This window comes from Argiope bruennichi, chromosome X2, assembly GCF_947563725.1.
Source record: "Argiope bruennichi chromosome X2, qqArgBrue1.1, whole genome shotgun sequence".
Lineage (NCBI taxonomy): Eukaryota > Metazoa > Arthropoda > Arachnida > Araneae > Araneidae > Argiope > Argiope bruennichi.
Window position 1 is genome coordinate 106522429 of NC_079163.1, and position 21897 is coordinate 106544325.

A 21897-nucleotide genomic window follows, 5' to 3' on the forward strand; every position below is an offset into this window, starting at 1 on the left:
GTTGACTAATTGGACATACAGCAAACAGTTAGCATTCTAAAAATGTTAAATGTAAACCTTATAGCATCCGTGTCTAAAATGTAGTAAAAACAAACTGCAATGTAAAATATAATTAAAATACAGACATTTTAAACCGCCACTGGAACATATTCATTAAACCCCTTAATATATTGGAAGCTATATATTTTAATATTTTTTTAATTATAGCATTCTAATATTTAAAAACAGCATTGCATTTTCCTAAAGATAATAATTTTATCCTCTCAATAACTATCATTTTAACATTTTGAGATGCACTGTAGTTCTTAAAAATAATCAGAGGATGTGTTCATTCAATGAGGGTATATATCTCTGCATCTTACATTTAATTAGAGTTCCAATCAGTTGCACATGATTGATTATTCGATTTCAGGGACACAAGCATTTTGTGAAGATTTAGTTTTAAAGATCTTAATTTATGAAAGAATGCAATCGAATTTCCCAATATTTTTGTGCAATTATTGTGAGTGCAGACTTAATGGAGTTTTTGAAATTTTTGTAATATGATTTAAAATTCATAAATAATTAAATAAAATCTTTGTTGTACCTCATTTAAGTAAAACATGACTTAACATATTGATAAATGTCACTTAAATCAATACATCGAGGATTGAGAAATTTGTGTTTTTTATACCTCACTAAGTAGTCCCACGGGGGGGGGGCACCTCGTAATTGAGGATGAGAAGCTTCCGTCGTGGTGGTTGGCTCCCGCCACCCTTGTGGGTACACATAAAGGTGGGACATGGCTCATCCCATCGACGAAAAGGACGTACTTCCTTAGGGAAGGGTTGTTCCGTGGCTGGAGATGGCCCTTAACACTTAATCACAGTTTTCGCTAGTATTGCTATTGCGGCGGTCCGGTCATTCAGGTTTTTCCGTGTGTCTTCCGGCGGGTCGGAGTTTGTGGTTATACCTCACTAAATATTTTATAAATCTAAGGAGCTCTTTTACAGAAAGTAAAACTGATGTACTTACATATGCCGGAGAAATACATACATATTATATCATAATATGTATTGGTCCAGCTTGATAAATTACTGAGAAAATTAAAACAATTTATTAGAAATTTAATATTAAAAGAAACGAAATTGTACTACGTCAATCCTTTAGGACTATAAATAAATAGTCTACATATCTTAGTTAGAATAAATGCAGTCACAAAACATATTTTTGGTTTTGTCAAAGTAAAAAAATGGTTAAGACCACAGAGTAGAAATATTTTGTGCTTTACATTTTCTTTTTAAAAGACTAATTAAAATGAAATTAAAAATAATTCGTAAAAATAAAATTTAGACTTTTAAAACATAATTGGTTTCTGTACCAACATGTTTAATATCAAAACATATGAATGAAATATTATTTTATTAACGTTTATAAAACTTGAAGTGGCATATCCAAGAGAGAATAATATTCCGGCCATTGAGTCAATTGGCAAAATGAAAATAAATTGCATATTGCTGACAAATTATAATACATAAAAAAGTATATTATATCCAAACAATAACAAACGACTGACTTTAGAATAAGAAAGTTGTATTGCTTGCAAGAGTTTTCAAATAATGAGAAACTATATAAACTTTATCTGTTCGGGAGTAAAAAAGGAAATAATCAAATCCACCATTGAAACTGTGGAATGTTTTGATTTGCATACTACCCGAATAGAAAACTTTTCCATTTGCTGCCTTGCTTTCTGAACCAAAGAAAAAAACTTATACCAACTAGAAAAATGTTTACGGAAGGGTATGTCAACTTCCTTCAAAAGTAAGATATTTGGAATATTTTCGAAGTTCGGGGAGCTGATTATTGTTCTTTTGGGCATTTGTTGAAAATTTATAAATCCTATCAGATCCCACTATAAAGGATTCAGAGTTCTATTTTTCCACAAAAAGGTTCCTCCTATTTTGAGCAAGATTCCTTAGTGAATGCTAGTTTCTTCTTTTCTAAAACGTGTTTTTTTTTCTTTATTGATTTGGCATGAGAGGTCTCAAGAATTTTGATAAAATTTTGCATTTCGGGTGGTGTATTTCAAATACTTTGATATTTCATACACAAAGCACGAACGCCGCTCATTTTTTCATTTTTATTATTTCTTGAATTAAGGGAAAAAGGCGTTTGTCATTGTTAGTGACGTTTGCAACAGAACTTCCTATGCCTCAAAATTATTTTTATAATGAGCTTTTGGTGAGGTTTTAAAGATAATTTTATTACATAAATTTATATCAATATGTTGAGATTAGACAGTTCATATTAACTTAGTTAGGTTGAAAGTAGATTGATGTCCATAAACAAAGGGACTGTTATGAAATACTAATTTTCGTACTTAAAATTAAATTGTGAAAGATCGGAAAAACTGAAAGAAACAAACTTTCTAAATTTTATCATTTTAAGTACCTGACATGTGGAAAGATATAACTACTAACAACGATGACTAGTTAATTTCATTGAGACAACCTTTCACTTTCTCGTTACGAGTCATACGTAGAGAAAATATTGTATAATCGTCAAACAATCCAAACTCCAGAATTTGATGAATCACCAAGTTTCAGATCTCCTTGGATCCGAAAAATACATTTTTGAATTATGTATCTCTGTCTGCGAACAAGGTGATTCAAAAACGCTTTGAAATAGACGAAATTTGATATATATTCATAAAAACACCAAATTTTCAGATTTATAACAAATTTTGAACGAAAATCGGTTAGTGGAATTTTGTTTGCCTGTTGTGCGAATAGGAGGTAGCAGGATAATTACAGAAGAGCTAAATTGATAAAATCTGTTGCACAGATATGTCATTTAAATTATAGATCTGTATCAAATTGGAATCAAATATGCCAATGATGTAACCGTCTGTAGGTCTTTTCTGTAGGAAAATTCTTTTGCAAGCTACTACTTAAAAGCGCAAAGATTTAAATAAATAAAATTTGGTTCGTAATCTTGTAAGTGCTATTCTAGCTCTTTTCGAAATATTGGTTTCAATTGGTGTCCAAATATTCCAAATATTGGCAATAGGTTTCCAAAATTGTTAATCAGTTTACTTATGCATGAATCTCATCTAAGTGATTAATCGCCGAAAAATCGCCAGATCCCACTTTAATAGGCTCTTTCGTCGCAATTGTCCGCCAGTAACATGTAGTTATCAATAAAATATGGGTTTTCTTTAATATATTATTACGAAATACTCAACTCTCATGAGCGGGATAAGCCCAATTTTATACGGGGTGAGAAGAAGAATAGCATTTTTATTGGAGATAATACGAGAAAGATACAAGGAGACCACTCCAGCAGATGGATATCATTAATTCTTTCTTATTGTAAACTTCAAACTACTCATCTCGGAGCACAATGCCCCTTTCTGTATTAGAAGGAACATTCACTGAGTTAAATATTCCATAATTTATTCGCAAAATTCCATAGAGTTGGCATTGCACATTTCCAGCATATCATGCGATGAATAATCTGAATTATATTAAGGCTTCAAAATAGTTATGCCTTTTGAAATTTTCATATTCATAATTTATCTCATATATAGGTTTAGCAAGAAATAAGCTACCCACTCCAGAGGGCTCTAAAATGTGTTCTATTGATCCAAATGAGACAAGATTTGAACTACAAATTACTGAGATAATGCACTTTAAATTTATTTAATTAAAAAATAGTACAAAAATTTATTGTTAGGTGGCATTGTAATACACATAAAACCTACCATTTAATATAGTTTATAATTTATGGTTATGCCTTATAATAAAGTAAAATAAAAATTGTTTAATATGTTCCTCTTTATTTTCAACAATATGCTCTAATCGGAGAATCATATTTCCTAAAGATGACCGCAGTGAGTTTGCCGGAATATTAAGAATATGGCGCCGAATGCTGTCCTTCAGATCCGGTAGAGATGATGGCCTTTGACGGTAGACACTGCCCTTAAAATAACCCCACAACCAAAAGTCACAAGGGGTAATGTCCGGCGAGCGAGAAGACCATGTTATTGGGAAATGATGGTTGATGACTCGTGCTTCTGTGAAATGCTGTATTAACAATCGCTTTGCACGACGATCAATATGAGTGGGTGCACCATCATGTATTAAAATGATGTCTTGACGGGATGTGTCGTCCATCCACGCTGCAGAAGAGTTGGGATTACAAAATCCCTCAGCATATCATGATACAGTTGTCCTTTGACGGAGCAGATTTTGATACCATTTGAAGTTATCTCTTCAAAGAAATACAATGACAGAAGTATCTGTAAAACCACACCATACTGTCACTTTTTCAGGATGCAAGGGCTGTTCCTGGATAACATGATGGTTTTCCACTGCCCACATTTTACAGTTGTGGGTGCTAACTTGCCCGTTGAGGCAAAAGTAGGCCTGATTACTCCACAGTATGTTCCATGCAGGAGTTGTATCAACCACCATTCGAGCAAGGAACTGAAGTGCAAATGTTTTACTGATCTCTAAGTCCCCGTCCAGCAACGTGTACACAGACTTGATTTTGTATGGATAAAAATGCAAAATCTGCCGTACGATTTTTCGTACAGTTGAATACGGCATATCCAGAACACGGGAAACAACTGGCAAACTCGCACTATTATACGGCGACTGACTGCTGGCATCAACGAGCACGGCCGCAACATTTTCGACGCTGGAAGACGGGATTTTTTTTCGTCCTCTACCCGGAAGAATGTCATGTTGCCCACTTTATTCAAATTTCTACGTCATTTTGAAGTAGGACACCTGAAGACATCGGACCTCTTCGTATCTGCTTCATATGACGAAAGCCCTTTAGCTGCAACGGAGTTTTGTTGGTTCTGGTAGAACAATTTCACCAGTAGCGTTTTTTCTTGCAAAGTTGGCATGACGAAAAGAGAAGAAACTAATGTTCGTGCAGAATCCGCCTTCTTGTTATCCAGAGAAAAATGGTAATAGACATGCGATATAACGCAAATTATGTTTCACATTTTCAATATATGCAAATAAATGTCATTTGTGTTACAGCGCCATCTATTGGAGAATTTTTGTACTAATTTTTTTTAATGATTAAATGTAAAACGCATCATCTGAATAATCGGTAGCTCAAATTTTATCTTATTTGGACCAACAGAACGCATTTTAGATCCCTCTGAAGTGAGTAACTTATTTCTTGCTATCCCTGTACATTTTTCACAAAAGATATGTAGTAAGTAAATTTAAAAATCTTCATTAATTTTTTATGAAAAAATAACGTTACCCATTAACGCAAAGAAAAACAGATTCAATTTTTCTAATGGAAGATTTTTAAATAACACTTACATTGCAAAAGTTAATTTTTAAAAAAGTTAGAAAAAGAAAGGAAAGAAAAGTTTAAATTTTTTAAAACATTTTAAGGTTTTTTTTTTATTTTTTATTATTATTCTCTTACAACAATAACATTTTTTTAACCTTAAGGGATAACACATTTTTTTCGAAACTTAGTTGTGAATTTTTTATTGTTTTTACTGTTAAAATTAAAATTATTACTATACAAATATCATTTTTTTGTAAGTGAGAAAATATTTCGTTTCTCGAAAATATCAACCATAAACATATTTGTGATTGCTAGCATTTCTTAGATATTTTTATTTGGTTACATGTAATTTTCGAGTTCAATAATTTTCAAGTAATATGTTCAAGATTTAAAGCCTAAATTCGCAAAAATTTTGGATTCCGTAAAAAATGTTTACGTACAACTTATTCATATTTACGATATATATATAGAATACATTTTTGTTTATTTTAATAACTTCGTTAAAATCCTGATTATGTTCTCAGTCTAAGTAATAAAGTTGAAATCAACTGAGTTCGAATCATGTCATGGCTTTGAAGATGAAATTAATTACCGGTAATTTGCCTTACTCAATGCTTGTCTCAAATCTGAATTGGCCCTTCGTGTTCCCACAGCTTCAGAAATGTTCTCTAGTTGCGTGAGTAATAACATTAATTTAGAATTCTCATTTCATCTCCATTTATGATGTGTATTTAACGGCAATGCTTAATAATGAATCTTTAATATCGGAAAAACAAACCATTTATTGTCACGAATTCTTCCGAATTTTCTGTTGTAAAAATGTTACGATCTCACTACTGATACCCTTTATTTAGATGATACACTTTCATGTAGAAACTGTAAATAAATTACAGAAATAAAGTACTCATAGATTATTATTCTAGATCATGAATTTCGCTGGTAATAAAAGGTGAATAATATTAAATATGTAATGGTTTAAATATTCTGGTCGACACAGAAAGATTATTGAAAATGAACTCATATAACCATTAATCTTCTTTGTTATAAATGATAGATCATACATAAAAAGTGGAAAAAAATGAATAATTTTAGGTATAAAGTTTACTGCATTCTAGTTGGCAAAAAAAGTTTAATGAAAATCAATTAAAATGAACGTTAATATTCTTTGAGATAAACTGCAAAACATGTATACAAATTAAATAAAAACTTGACGAATAATTTTAGATGTACCATTTTCTGTGTTCTGACTGACACGTATGCTTTATTGTAAATGAAATCGTATAAGACTTAATATTCTTACTAATAAATTATAGATCATAAACGAGAATTGAATAAAACATTAACATAAAATAATTTATCATTTTAATTTTCTTAATTTTTCATGTTAAAGAAGTACACGAGCAAACTGCGAAATAAAACTAAATAAAATATATAAATTTAAATTTAAAAGTTTTAAAACTTTCTAAAATTTTACATAATTAACAAAAAATTGAAGTAGTTGGTATGTAATCAGAAAATTGTATTCTAAGATTATATATATTATATATTAATAATGTCAGTTAACAAAGCAGATATAAATTATAAATATATTGATAAAAATTAAATTCCAAAGTTATATATTATGCTAAGTAAATTTCATTGGCTTTACAAACTTTCATGCTGCGTGCATGGAAGAAGATAATACGCCTTAAGAAAATCAATACTTAGTAGAATGTTAGAAATATTTTTTAGAAATTAGATTATAATTCAGCAATAAATGAAGGACTATTACATATTTAAAGAATTCTGAGCTCTGTTTTCTTTCATCTTAGAACTTTTAAAACAACAAAATACCTTATTTGAAGTAAATGCAAGTATCGTATTGGAATGCTTCAATAATATGTATTCTCCTATAATATGTATTTTGCTAATAAATCTTATTCATTTTTGTCACTTTTTCCAAAAATTAGTGTTGTGTAAAGATGTGTTCAATATCTGGAGTTTTGCATAATAAAACGTATTTAAAAAACGTTCTGATTAAAAATGTTCAAATTAAAATATAGGCATTGAAACACATGAATTGATCGAAAGCAAAGTGCATAATATTGGAGCTGTGTATAAATATCATAATAGGTCAAAATCTAACTTTGCTCTGTGAGTAGTTAAAAAAATTTGTTGATATCAGTTTAAAAGGAAAAATTATGAATGTGTACAAATCCAGACATGTTCAACTAAATTTAAAATAACGTGTACTTCAGCCCTTCAATTGCTTGATTTTATTACTTAGCTGTTTCTTAGAGGGGGGGGGGGGTACTTAGCTGTTTCTTAGGGTTTACAGTTGTAAAGTATCGGCTTCAGGATTGAAAGGCTAGAGATTTGAAACCCGAATTCATATTCATATATTGTGTATGCGGGTCTGATGAACATTAAATACGACGTCGTGGATTAAAAATCTTTCCATTTGTGTGATGTGAACGTTCACAGATGCGGGGTGCATCCGAGTGTCGTCCTCGTCATCTGACCGGGGTTTAATATTACGAGGTCCGTCCCAAAATAGCTTTATCGTTGCTTCCAAATTGGACGTTAGTATAATTGAATTAGACTCTTTAGTATTCTAAGGTTATTTCATGAAAGATCTGGTCAATGAACTGTGGTCAATTGGCGAGATGTCTCCACTAGAACCAGAGTCCTCTCTTCTCACGCTCACTAATTTAAATTCTCTGATTATCACTAGTAGTTGACAGTCAAACTATGCTGCAGTTGCTGGCTATACACCAGTTAGAGTAAAATCCAGTTTCGAACCCACTACTTTAAGCCCCCAAAGACAACATTCTGCCTCTCTATTCCCGAAGACGATGTTCTTCCACTAAATAAACATATACCTTTATAAACCAAGGACTATCACATCTCTTTATTTTCAAGCCTTCGAAATAATATCAAGTTGTGCAAATTTCAGATTACATAAAACTTTTTGACTTAGAGCAGAATAATTTATGATAACATTCACCACAAGGGAATTGTGCTAAAGTGGTAAACGCTTAATCAAATCAGAATATATGTATCAATTATTGTTAATAATGTAGAATCGAAAAGACTTAAAATGTAATTAATCGCATAAGTTCAACACTATTGTTAATGTATCTCGCAGTCTACTTGAACACTCAATTATACAAAAGTGTAAGAATAAAATAAATGTTCCGCTCTTTAGTGATAAATGATGTTGGTGAAAGAGAATTCCGACAAAGACTTAGATTAAAGATCCGTCTTACCTTTGTCTTCGACCTCGCTTGTTTGACTATTCTTTTGCTGCAAAAAATAGTCCAGCATGAAAAATAGGAAAAAAGAGGGAAAAAAAACTCAGAAAAAATAAGCTTCACCACATGAGGAGAAAAGCAGAATAAATTATCTTCTAAATACTGTCATAAATCAAGATTGATTTATAGGAAAGCCCTTTTGAGCAAAACAGGAATAATTTCTTACTTAAATATTAGTTTTTGATGACGAATATTCATAATCTGTAACTGTTAAGCTATTTTCGCCATGTTTTTCGATGTTTACTCATACTTTTTCTAGTAAAAAAAAAAAACATTCTCATTTTTTTTCTCCTTATCTTTTTTCCCTCGATTTTGGCACAAGTTGCAGTTTTATCGGAAGAAAAACTTTTAAAAAATGGGATTATCTAAAAATTAGAAAATCTTAGAGCATTAACTGAGTGATAGTGTTTCAGTATATAAACATCCATCATGATTATTTTCTTGTTAAGTTTGATGGAATTTCTCAATATCTGGGGGAATAAATATTAACATAAAAATATTAAACTTTTCATTAAAAACAGAATGATTGAATATTCTAATCTTGAGGCCCCGGAAAAAATATTTAAAAACTTTTTTGTTTTGCATATTTATGAAAAAAAAATATATAATATATTTCTTAAAGCGCAAAATAATGACTCAAAGCTAAATAGTTAGATGGTTCCGAGTTAAAAGAAATTTATTGACAATTCTCTTATGTTCGAAAAAAGAAACCTGTGTTTTATCTGTGAAATTGTGAGCATATTTCAAAATTTAAAGATAGAAAACAACAATGAAAACAGACACACTGATAAGAGTTAGATTTCACAAGAAAATAACAAATTTAAAATGAAAAATTTTTTTTGATAAAATTGAAAACAAAGCAGAAAATGGAATGTTTAAAGGAAAAAAAATAATAACAAATGTTTCTGGTATACCAAAATAAGGTGCTTCTTTAGATTTTCATTTTCATACATTGATATTCTCTTTAAACAAGCTGTGTGAATACTTCAGACAGTTTATTCTTTTGGATTCATATGTTTCCCACCTTTTACTCCATGTTTGTATTTGTTGAGTAGAAAATGTAAAACATGGACTGGAATGCGCAACATTGTAATTCCTTTTTGACACATATAGATATCAAGAGACTGATGGTTTATTCCTTAGTACACGTTAATTTTACTGAATAAATCTCACTGGAGATAATATCTAAATAGCGGATCCATGTTCGCTCTGATATAAAGCCTCTGTGAGCACGAAAATTGCTTGTACTAAAAGTGTTTGAAAATAAGTTAGTTCTCAATACAGTAAGTAACTTTGATACTTACTTCATAGGGGTATTTCAAAATAAGGTGTTTTGGCATAAAATGGTTTTCTACAGTAATAGCAACTCTGCCATTTAATTCGTGGGAATATGTAAGCATCTATTGTAATGTAATCATTTTCAAATTTTCACACCTTCATAAATAAAACGCAAAGAAATAAAGATAACAAAAATCTGAACTTTTATTTTATTTTGCAAACGTAAGTAATGAATATAGAAATTTCAGTTAATCGGGTATGACGAAATATTTTAATGCGAAACGCGATTATGAAATACGCGAACTTGAATATGTTAATTACACGGTAGGCAAGTTAAGGAAAAATACAAAAAATTATTAAATATATCTTAAAAACTATTGTGAGGGAAATTAAAATTTATTCAAATACTATGTGTAACTAATATGTATCTTTGTATTTTGAAAAGAAATGATTTTACTTTTTCTAGCATTAAGAATCATCAAAATATAGGAACTTAGCTATATGAATATTAATTACCATCATAACTTGAATATGCAAGTTATGATTTCTCCAAACAAAACTCCTTACCAATTTATAATTTAAAATCCAATTATAGAACTTTTATTCGAAATAATTTAGAATCAAATTTAAATAATTAGAAATGATTCTCTATGCAGTTATTGGATATTAATCAGGACTTTTTTTGATTTAAAAAAATCAATTGAATCTAACTTTACCATTAAATTATAATTTTTATCATTATTAATGAAAAATTTGAGTTGTCATTCTACAGCATAGACATCACCGATGATTTGCACTGTTTTGTTTATAAATATATTATCATGCTTTATACATTTGCACAATACTTGAATAAATACATTTATTGATAAAATTTTAATCATTCATTTTTGAAAAACTTACAAGCATGAAACTGCATAAAATTTATTTTCTAGCGTACTTAGAATCAAAATATAATGCAAGACATAGATTGTTATTCATCAACGTGTGTTTTATAGGGCTTTTTCTCACTTTTTGTTGTTTATCTTTATAATCTCTAGATTAGTTTATGATTCCTATCTCAAGTAGGCCTCTCTATATATGCATTTAGGATTCAATTCGAGGCTTCAAATTATCTTTTAATTTTACACGTAAATGCAGGCTTAGCTAGAAATGTTATTAATTAGCTAGGAGTTCCATGATATTTTGGCCTTATCAATTGACCTTTCAACATCAATTGATGGTACATTACTAATCCGGAATAAGCAGTTGTAAGCAGACTTAGCTGGAATATTATATAGTTAAGCGTGTAATTAATTTCTGACATAATGATTTATTCAGTAAGTTGCATGTCATAATTACAATTAAATAAAATGAAGGTAACATATATGCAGTACTTGAATTCGTGTCCATTATTCGCATTTATAGAGCCGCTAGTAAAGAACATGTGAAAAGAAACATTTTTATGCATAATGGACTAATTTTACTGCTAATTTCACAAGGATATTTCTATCACTTTTAATGATAATATAGAAATTTATCAAATTTATTTAGAATAGTAACGACGAACAACTAAGTGAAGCGGTAAACTGACTGGCTCTAAAATTTCATGAATGAAATTATCTGGCGAAATGAATGATGAATTCTTTAGAATCATTCATTATAATTATTTTGTCATTAAAGATTAATTGAAACACTCAAAACACATTTCCTCCAACAACACCTCATTCAAATCGGGAATACGATTTTCGAAATTAAAGGTCAATGTCTGAAATGAAAGTGAGTAATAATTATTTTAAGTAGATGTACGCATCAAAATGACGTACATTAGCATTCTAGGGTTAAATCAATTCTACCGTTGAATATAGTCTACCGTTACTATATTCAACGCTGAGTCGAAGCATTTCATGTGGCTGTGAAATTAATCGAATCATTATTGCACGTCAAAACCTTCTCAATGCGTCTGTCAGCTTGTACCATATCTAGGAAGGTTCATTCCGACATACATAAAATAAAACCATTATTTGGAATAACTTCACTGATATATCATAATTTATAATGATGAGAAATCTGTATATCAGGTCCCTGTCTCATTCTTAATGGATTTGAATACCACAACTCATTTTATCTTTTTCTGCATAAAGCTGTGATCTCTGAATTATCAATATCGATTTTTATTCCATATTTATATATGCGTATATTTTACTCTTATTCATATGGTAAAAGCATTTATAAAAAGTATTTTACCATAAATTTCCCTCCAATCCAGATATTTCCTTCTGCATAATTTCCTGTACTTATTTAAACATATTTGTTTAAATTTCCTTAAGAAGGCCTTTAATAAAGCTAACTCTTGAATATTTCCATGCATAATCTGTATAACGTTGTTGCATGCTGATTTCAGCACTTAAATGTTCGCATTAGAAGCCAAAGAATTTTTACTATCCAATTTATATTGAATTTAATATCATCCTCTATACTTTAAAGCATATTTCTTAATCAATATTAATTTTTTATTTAAAAAAATTCGTAACTGGTCTTTTGTAGTATTTTTATAACTAAATTCCATCATTTTTGTAAAGGCATAAACTAATAACTTGTAGAATCTTAAGAACGACATTTAAAGTTCAATAAATTGAAAATGTGTACCGATTTCTGGGCAGTATACTTAAATCCAAAAGGCATGGTGTTCCTTTCTTGGTACCATCTTTCTTAATGTATATAAAACAGTATTCTAGCAAAGACTCTAGTAACTAAACTATCAACCAGTAGACCATCCTTTATTTACATACAAAAAATTTGAAATATATTTCGAGTCTTCTGGACTGGACTGAAATTCTATAGGCCTCGATTGCAATTCTTTTTATTAATGTTCATTAAGGAGTGTTTCACCAAGATCCTGTCAATAAACTTCTAACAAGTTGAACAGTTTTTCATTTAAGTTCAATAAATTTAAGATATTATCAAGTTCTCTGTACTTATTCAATTCTAAGATAATTGCTATTGTAGCCTTCATTCTTAATATCTATGAATTAGTGTTCTATCAAATAAGAATCAATTTTTCAGTGAATATGATAAGATAAGTTATTATAATTTTTAAAGATAAGTTATTATTATTTATTAATCATTAAAAGTTTCTACTAAGAAAAAGAATCAGCTCATTTGCAGTGTATATGTAATTAAACTACATTGCTTTCATAAAAACCTAAACTAACATCAATTAAAGCATCTTTATTTTAAGAACTTCAGTTAAAGTTTCATATATTTAAAACATATATTTGGTCTTGTGGCTAAACTCGAATATAACATGCATGATATTAAAGCTCTTTTTAATACCTATGAAATATTTTTCGACCATTTGAAATAACTATCTTTGTATACCATACCAAAGAAAACTACAACGGTTAAAATACCATTTCCGTTGAATGAGAATTGCTCATAATTATGTGCTTCCATTTTAATTAACTTTAAATTTTAACCTGTAGAAATTGTTTCCCAACTTGAACTAACACCGATATTAATTAACGACACTTTTAAAGCAAGTTCTGTATAAACACGCATGACATTCATAAACTGAATAACCCTTTCCCATTCATTCAGCTCTGCAACATTACCAATTCTTTAATATTTTCCGGTCCAGAAATCTCAATATGAGTATCTTTATTAGCTAGCAGCAAGCTTAAGATTGCTTTTAAAGAGAATTAAAATAATGATTTATAGTTTAGTGTTCATCTAATGGTTAGCAAAGTAATAAATCATTATTGTATTGACTGCTACCTTATAATATCCGAACCACACCCCGGGTAAAAGCAATAAATGCTCGTTGTGGCATGTAATAACTGTCCGATAAATGCAAGCACTGTATATCATTTTCATGATCTTGCAGCTGCACATGTACGGTTTTTTTTTAAATCCCCGTAAAGCTTTTGCGAAATTTCATCACCACTCATAATTATTAAAATCAATTATAAGAATGAGTAAATTCTATATAAATGGAATTTGAGTTGGATCATTCATTTGCAATAATAAGTTTGTAGTATAATGATTTTACAATTTCAAAAGTAAATAAAAGTTCATTTAATTAGGTGAAAGAAATTCACACGTTTTTATTTAGTAGATTGCAGTTATGATATTAATTACTAACTAACAATCCGTAATTCATTTTCAGATTTTGTAATATTGGTCTCTTGTCTTCAAAAACTCTAGTTACGATCAAGCTGACAAATAATTAAACTTCTAGACAAAGAATAAGCCTTTATTTAGTCATACACTTAAGTAACTGTAAAATTAAATTTTCACTGTATTATAAAATCTTTTCTGTGGAAAATAGTTTATGCCTGTTAATTTGAATCTTTATAGCAGTCAGATTCATAAACAACCATTAATGTGAGAATGAGTTCTTAGTTAAAGAAATTAATATCATGACCTAAATTCTGAAAATGCATTTCCCTCAAAGAGTGCTTTGTGAATAGTAACCGATAAAAAAACAATAAATGTTGAATAATTCATTAGTTTTCAAAATAAAAAAAAAACATACTTTATCTCATTGTGGATTATCATTACAGAAAGTTTATTTCATACTAAGAGGTTTTGTAGGATAAATGAACAGTAGTTGCAGTTCATTTGCATAAATAATTTCTTAATCTGGAATAATAAATGAAATTCATCAACAGTCTCAGTTTCGCAGGTTATTCAGCCACTGATTTAAACATAGCATTAATTGCAATTAGTTTTGTATTTACCAATACAAAAACTGTGATACAATACATAATTATCTCTAAATATTTATTAGCATCAATACATTATGTGAGGAGAAATCAAATCGGAATTTCGGGTTTTCTTTTCATTTTCAAGTTTTTTACTTGAAGTTTTACAATATCCATTTATACACTGAAAAAATGAACATAAATGAATTTCAGTGGTGTGCATCGGTCGTTAGTTTCATGAAAAAAGAATATGGAGACGTTAAAAAAGCCTTCTGTTTTTTGCAGTTTGATAAGTTGAAATCCGTAATACAGTTACAACGAAAATGTGGCAAGAGGATTGAAAATGTAATCAGTTTAAAAACACTTAATGTATATGAAGACGCGAGCAAATTACTTCATGGAATTATGGAACATATTTTCGTTTCTGTAGTCAAATATCATCAGACTAATGAGTTAGGAATTATAAAGAACCTTGCATGTGTCCGCCACTATCTACTAAGTTTTCTGATTCAAGTGCACGGCTGTTAACGTAGTCACTCCCATTATTCTAGATCTGCTTATTAAAAACAGTATGATTGTTTATCTGTAAAAAAATTATTTTTGTACTGAGATTTTCAAAATATGTTAGGCTTATTCATTTTTTCTGTCGTATTTACATTGAGGATCAAAGATCTTTATAGGGTGGACATTTCATAAAACGCCAATATTCTTTGTTACGACTCTTATTTACTGAAATTTAAAACTAGCGATGGAAGAAAGGCTAGTTATAATGCTATCGCATTCTTTCACAAAAACATTATTATGTGTTTTCAAATTATCTTTCAAAGGTAAAAGAGATGTTCAAATTCTTTCAATTGAAATTAAGTATTTTACGCTGTATATTAGTCAGTAACATAAAATTATTTGCATAATATCGTAGAGTTTTTATACATATTTCGAATTAAGAATAATTATATAACATTTGCCCAATTAAAATTCATTCCATAAAATTTTATATATTTAGCAATATTTTTATTACAGAATAATAAAAATTCAAGGATCATTCTTTCATCGATATATTCCATTCACAGTATGGACGATAAAAGACCAATAACATATATTCTTCGATACGAAATCATTAAAAATACGTATGTATCAAAATCATTCAATTTGTCTTGGATCCGCATTAAAATAAATTTTGAGCAGATCCAAATTTATCACAGCCTGAAATGATTGATGGAATATGACAAAATTATTTTCTAAATACATTATATTTTATAAAGACTTATTTTATAAAGAAAGAATATTTTCAAAAGACATTATATTGTACCAAGAAAATAATAAATCACTAAATGTACTTACCTATTTTCTGTTAATGTATATTCGTTGGAAAGATGGCAGAAGAATTTCAATAATCATATATACAATTGATGATTTTTTAACTCCTTTTATAACATCACAGCATCAATATATAACTTATAAAGTATATGACATTTCTATTAAATTTTTCAAACCATCTGTATAATCCAACATAAAATAAGTAAAAATTTTCTCCTTTATATACATATAAAAAAAATCAGATGTTTGATGTAATCAAACGTTTTGTATAGAAGAAATTTTTCACACATCATTCATGGCTCGAATTACTATGGAAGGCCGTTTGTCAAAAATGATTTAGTCTACACTATGCAGTATTATTCAGAAAATCAGTCAAAGATGAAATCTCATGTCTGTCCTACTTTTTTGCTTTGAGAGAATATAGATTTTAAAACTGTTTCCGTTGATCATCTTCCTTCTTTCATAGAAGAAAAATGGTAGGTTTAGCTTATGACTATGTTTAATTTCAAAATGCGTTTTTTTTTCTCTCTCTCTTTCAATCCGGTAGAGAAACAATGTATTTTTAAAGTCTGAAATACGAAAATAATCGTATAATAAAGTTCATTTGTATTTTAATTTTTTTTTCTTTGTGAACATTTTACAATAAAAAGTTAAACATGACGGATACATATTCTAGCTCAATTATATATAATACTAATAAAGTAGGTACTCTACCGTAAACATGCCATTCAACTTCAAAACAAAAAATAACTGATGATTATATTACGATACTTAATTAATCTTGTTTAATTGTTTTCACTGTGTTTCTACATATCTATTCTAAAGAGTAGTAAGGAATTCAAAGATAGTATATAGATAAAATTTTCCTGCTATCAAATCTAGCCAGAATAATTACCAATACATTATTGCTAAATGAGTAACTTACCCATTTATTTAATAAATCTAATGGTGCTTATTATTTCGAAATGTTTATTTAGAAATATAAATTAGCATATGATAATATTGTTTTATATTTCTCAGTGTAATCATTGCTGCTTTGTTCCTGAAAAAATTTACTATTTCATTTCATTCTAAATTTATCGAAATTACATAGAAATTTAATTTTGGATTATAACTTGTATCTTAATTTTGGTGGTTAACATTCTTGCATTTAATATATATACGTGCAGCACAGAATTGACTTCCTTAGAATTCTAAGTTGCAAGAAAAAATGGAGAGGTTAACATTTGTTCTTTTAACACTGTTACTGTGTCGACATGCAATACAATTTTTTTTTTCTGTGTAAGTTATATCGGAAAAATAAAATTGTGACAAACCTCCATCTGAAACTGCTGTTATTGGATAAAACAGAGGTTAAAACAGAGTAGGGATGACATGCTTGAATTGAAGCCAAATGTAAAGTCTTATTTTTTGATGATCACAATTTTTTAAGTATGCCACCGTTTTTTCAATAAAATGGTATCTTAAATTGCCTATTTTTCTTCAGTCATTTCAGTAATTTTATAATTTGAATTCTATTTTAGACTTCCATGTTTATCCTTATTAAAATAAAATTTATATTTAGAATCAAATTCATATATGCCACATGCCATATAACTTCGTAATTTACATTGGTTAGAAAATCATACATGTACATCAAATGTTTCTGTCAAGAAACATTGATGTCAACATTGACTGTATGAACTGAATCTCATTTATTATTGAAGAGGACATAACACTAATTATGTGGTTAAGAATATTGTCCTCGGCTCCACAAAAAACGATTCTCTTCCTGCCTAACACCCTAACTTGGCTAGTTATCTGTGGGCAGTCTGTCTTGTAGTTAACGTTTCATGCAAAGTATTGATATCCCGTAAGAGTTCTCAAGCCGTGTTTCTCTGTAAATCCTAAATATAATGCCAGTTTTAGATTTTTTTGAATGTGTTGAAGCCCTTTGGCGACTTTGGATGCCCTCTTTGGTGATGGTAACTGTGATTTGGAATCGTTTTCATAATCTGGAAACAGTTTTCAAATCATCCCTAACAATCGAGCTATGTCCCTTTAAGACTTTCAAGCTTAAAGCACACTCTTTCCTTCCTTAATGCCTTATTAAAAAAAATTCAGAGAAAATATCTTTACTTTAATCTATTGAGTATTGAGTTATTTCTGTTAAAAAACACAATTCTATGGACAAAAATTTCAATTAAGAATATTGGTTATTGTCATGTTTTCTTGAAAGTGCTACATTTGAAATATTAAAAATGTACTTAATAAAATATAAAGGCTTATGATGCATTTTTGATCCTACAAATATATATCATATTTTAAATATTAATGTTAGTAATTTAAATAATTTCTAAAAAAATTATTTAAATTTTGGACACTAGTTTATAACATTTTGAAAGTTTATGCGTGTATTTATAGTACATACTGCAACTTATTTGCACTTGTTCACTTTCTGATTATTATTTAAATTTTATTGCATATTGCATTAATTATTTCTTCATATTTTGCTTTTGATTTTGATGTTGATGTTTAGTCGGTATGTATTTTTATGTAAATTTCTGAAGCCTTACTTTTATCTCATTGAAATTTTCATCTTCATTTTTCTAATAAGGTTAGTTTCTAATCATGATGAATCATTCATACCACATCATAAACAAAAAAAAAATATTTTTACCTAAATTATTTATCGATATTGTATATTTAGTGTTTCAAAGAAATAGTGAAGTGTTTTTCCCATTTAGGAAAATATTTTTTTAAAAAAAATGATTCATTTTGACCAAAAATGGTGAAAAATGAATCTTTCGTATTACATTAATCTTTATGTAAGTTTGACAGATACGACAGATTTAAAATTTGACCTCAAGCAGATGTGAAATTACAAAATGGTGTAGAAATAAAATATTAGGAATCCAACAATACATTACATTATAGCAATAATGCAAAACTTTACTACCGCAATGATCTTTTCTAATTTTTTTTACAAGTAATGTAACATTCCTTACTTTTAATTTGCAAGAAATGATATGAATTCTTATTTTATTTATAAACTTATATGCATTTAAAAAAAATTTTGTTACATTTTATAATTAAATTTACATTGGAAAGCTAAATAGGGCTAATATTGAATATTAATATATCTGCATTCTTTTAATTACTTGCATAAAATGTGAATCCTTAAATTTAAAAGCATTCGTACTAATATGAATGGTAAGAATCATAAACTTAGTTTAAGTGTTTTATTTAGGAGTTGCATCAGCTATGGAATGTATTGTTTCATAAAAGAGGGCATTCACTAACTTACTGCTTATCTGAATTTTACAGATATATACTTTAATATCAAGCATGATAAAGTTTATCGATTTTATTTAATAGAGAATACTAACTACGAAAAATCGATTATCATCTATCTATGCAAGCGTGAAAAAATAAGTTCCAAGCCATTCCTCCTATTTTTTACATCAACTTTTGGTGTGCGAAATCTTTCTTCCTTTGACGTCTATAGCACTATTCTTTCCTTTTTTCAGTGACTGTTCCTTCATCCATTTTCGGCTGACAACAACTTACCATATCTTATAGCTTTAGATCGGCATTATATCTGTGACCACTCTTACATGAGCCTTTCCAAAAGGAGTTATGAGACTGCAAGCAATCTACTCTTAATTGCGTGCAAATACCTTAAAGGTGTAATTCTGTGCCTAAAACGGAAGCCACTTCTGAGGCAATCAGTTGCCTCTTGTGTTGCTTGTCATCAATTGCTTCACGAATTCTAGTAATTAAATAAATGTGCGATATAGCGAATATATTTCTTCTACCTATATTAAATTATCAGCTGTTCAATAACTGAGATTAAAATCTTGAGCTGAGAATATGAAAATTAAAATTAGAAGAAAGTTTTATTTATAAAATATAATTAACAGATCTTACCGTTTAACTTGTCTATTTCTTGAAGAAATCAAAGCTATATGGTCATTCTTTTGAGATCGCTTCTACTCATGCTTCATTTGAAGGAAACTTGTTGAGTCCAATCTAAAAATAAGAAAAATTAAATATTATTATATGTGTTCTGTAAGAAAAAAAAATGAAGAAAAATAATACCGTCTGAAGCATGCAGATTAAGCATCGCAACGAAGTCATTTTAAAGCCTTTAACAAAACTGCTGCGCTCATAACCTATTTATTATCAAATTTAATTATAGATGTAAAGATTTAATGAGTTGTATTCTTATTGAGAGAATGCATTTAAAGTAACATGCCAATTTATATATAATTCACTACATATCTTCATACGATTTTTATACTTTTTAATCGATTGATTGAATTTTAATTTTGGTGTAGAACAAAGTAAGTCCTAAAGAATTTTATTTGATAAAGCACAAATTTAATATAAAATCCGAAGAAATATTCGAAATAAATATAAATCATTAACATAAAATTTGTCAAAATTCTCATTTAATGCAATGCCTTTTTCTGCTATCATTATATTTGCTCAATTTAAAATTAAGACACAAAGAAATATTTTTAATTCCTTTTATGTGCAATAATCAATGAACAAAGAATAATAATTAATCAGATTAAAATTTCACTACAAATAAATTTGGAGGAGATAAAAAAATATAAAGGGATAAAACATAAATAAAAAGGGATGGTTTGAATTTCGTACGGTTCTTTTAATTAACTGAAATGCTTTTAAACATAAAATACAATTGTGCAATAAAAGCAAAGGTTAAGAAGATTAATTTCGAATGAATTTAATTTCTCTAGAGCACATGAGCAGACATTTATTAAGTTTTTATTCTTGGTTATGAAAATTATTTCAACTAGAAACTGATTTATCAAACATACGATGAGTTTTATGCCCCGTTTTAAAAATATTTTTTTAATAAGGATTAGCGTGAAAATTACTTTAAACAAGCCACTATGAAAAGAATACTTCCGTTTTAAAAATGGGACTTTCGAGAATTATTGTCTTTTATAAAAATATAGACTTACTAATATAGAACTTATTTGTAATAATAGAAAGAGGGAAACAATTTTTTTTTTAAATTATTAATTTAGTGATCTGCAAATGAAAGATTTAGCCTTAGATTAATAATTATTTTAAAACGTCTATTAAAGATTCTTTCATAAATAAATATTATCTACTGGGAGAATAAGGCAATTTTTCTTTCCACCGTCAAGTTGCATAAATATGTAAACGAGTTCACCCGAATTCCTGTGGAGCAACACTTCTTTTAGATAAGAGGGTCAAAATTCTTAAGAATGTTTTAAGGAAATTATGGAATGGTGAGGCAGCTGCCGTAGCGATATTTCCTAAATTATGAATAACCTCCTCTATAAACAATTACCATTTGTTACCCCTACATCACCATTGTTCTTTCTTTCTATTTTTATCTTAAGAGGAGATCGTATCTTAATGAGTTATAATTTTTAATAAATTATCTGCCAAAAATATAAAGTTCATGATTAACACATATTAAATGTATATGCCGGAGTCGAAAAACTTCATTTGTTAATTTAACCATACATTTGCATTTTTATCAATGTTATAATAAAGTTATGAATTAAATCAATTGATAAATTTTGAAACTTTATTAATATTGAATTAAAATCCATATAACTCTTAGTAAATGCTATTGCCACGCAATGTAAAAAAGCAAAATTATATTGTTTAATTGTAGAAAGAATGAAAATAAAATTAAACTGAAAAAATCTTTGCAGTAAAATGAAAATGAGAAGAAAGCAACGGCCCGAGAACGGAATATTTTTAACGCTTTTTTATTAACTCCCTGTCATGTCTGCCTTTTCCGGTACAAATTTTGAATTTAGTCTGAAACTAATCTAAGATTTTTAATGAATAAAAATTTCATGAACAGATCCCTAAGCCCTGACAAGTCGTAGTACTGTTTATGTTTTTATTCGTTTTAAAGTGTTTTTATAAATTCTTCTTGTTTGTCTGTGTGTTTATGTGTTCGGTACAAATTTTGTAATCGATTTTAAACTGATTTCCCGATAAATTAAATATTGAAAACTTTAAATACAGCT

General features: G+C 28.7%; 1 protein-coding gene across 1 annotated transcript in view; it reads right to left on the minus strand.

The window, feature by feature from the left end:
* LOC129959639 (neuropeptide S receptor-like) overlaps positions 1-21897 on the minus strand; it is a 211416-nt gene that overhangs the window by 140522 nt on the left and 48997 nt on the right. Inside the window, exon 2 of the mRNA XM_056072522.1 lies at positions 19781-19882. The gene's annotated coding sequence lies outside the window, so the exon portion shown is untranslated. The remainder of the gene's footprint in view (positions 1-19780; positions 19883-21897) is intronic.